This window comes from Octopus bimaculoides, chromosome 1, assembly GCF_001194135.2.
Source record: "Octopus bimaculoides isolate UCB-OBI-ISO-001 chromosome 1, ASM119413v2, whole genome shotgun sequence".
Classification (NCBI taxonomy): Eukaryota; Metazoa; Mollusca; class Cephalopoda; order Octopoda; family Octopodidae; genus Octopus; species Octopus bimaculoides.
The window spans coordinates 9579726-9581259 of NC_068981.1; positions in this window are offsets into that span (position 1 = coordinate 9579726).

Sequence of the window (1534 nt, forward strand, 5' to 3'; positions counted from 1 at the left end):
ATAGAAGGGTTGGAAAAAATAATGGAAACACCTTAAACTTTCAAACATATTTATTTTAATATAGGGTAGGATCCTCCTCCATGTGTAGCAGTTGGAAGAGGCAGTCTGGATCAAATGCTTCTTGTGGCTGTCTCCACACGTATACTCGGCCAGTGGTCGGAAATAAGGTAAAGGATGACTCGTCCGAGAAAATAATATTCTTCCACTACTCTAGGGACCAATTCTGTTGGTTTTTATTCCACTCTAAACACTTTGCAACGATTGTTTTTGAAAGTAGTGGCTTACTGATTGCGGCTCTCACGTGAAATCCTGCTCTGTGCAGCTCCCGGCGAACAGTTTTTGTGGAAATTGGGTTCTCGAGGTGGTCATTAAGTTCTGAAGTAATTTTGGGAGCTGTACTTTTGTGATCCTTTCTAACAATTCGCGTAAGAGTCCGACGGTCCATATCTGAAAGTTTTGGTTTTCTTCCGGAGTTTTGTTTCGACGAGGAGTTTTTTTCCCTCTTTCTCAAAGGCTATCATTACTTTCGAGACAGTACTTCTTGATACACCAAACATTTTGGCTGTTTTCGTTACGCTAGCGCCTGCCATACGAGCACCAACAATTTGATCTCATTGAAAGTCCGATAGATCTGTCATTTTAATGAATTCTAATTACCTTTTCCTGATGATATCTGAAAAGAAAAGCAACAATTTTAGCAAAACATATTAAGCAACACTAATAATAAATAAAAAAACATAAAAATAAACAAGCTTTTGATGGTTTCATAGATATTTCAAAATTATGATGCTATGATGCTTGGTGTTTCCATTATCTTGTCCAACCCCTGTATATATATTAATTCATAGCTTGCCTATTCTTATAATATATACGCTAGCTGTCGTGAGGGGATTTAAAATTGACTAATCTTGGATGTATACGTGCAAATATTTGTATGTAGACGTGTGAACTTGCTTTGTGCGGTATGTACGATTATTTGGACTTATATTCCCCGTGTACTGTGTTGATGAAGGAAGAAAGCGTATTTTGGGCTTTAAACCAGAAATTGGAAGCAATTCACAATTAACGTGAAGTCATTTTAATATTCTTTCACTAGAGATAGGTCGTTTTCGCTCTTGCTCCCTTAATATAATTATATATTTATTTATTTATGTGTTTCAGCCAAGTGGCTGCGGTCATGCTGATGTAAGATACATATATACACACAATTGTAACAGCCCGAAATGGTCATGACATCTGGGACTTGACTGATGAAAGAAAGCCAAGAATGACCCGTCTTTCCGAACGTTTTAATGCCATCTATTGCGTTTTTGCTCCATTTATATATACATATATATATATATATATATATATATTACTTTGCTTTACCTACCTTTTACCAACTCACCTTTTCTTACCCTTCTAACCAATTTCTCTCACTCATCTACCACATTACAACAAGTTTATTTTTTACTATATCCAACAGGTTTGTACAAAGAATTTCCCAAAATGCATCACCTTACCTTAGTGACGTTTACTATTACTCTGTTACACA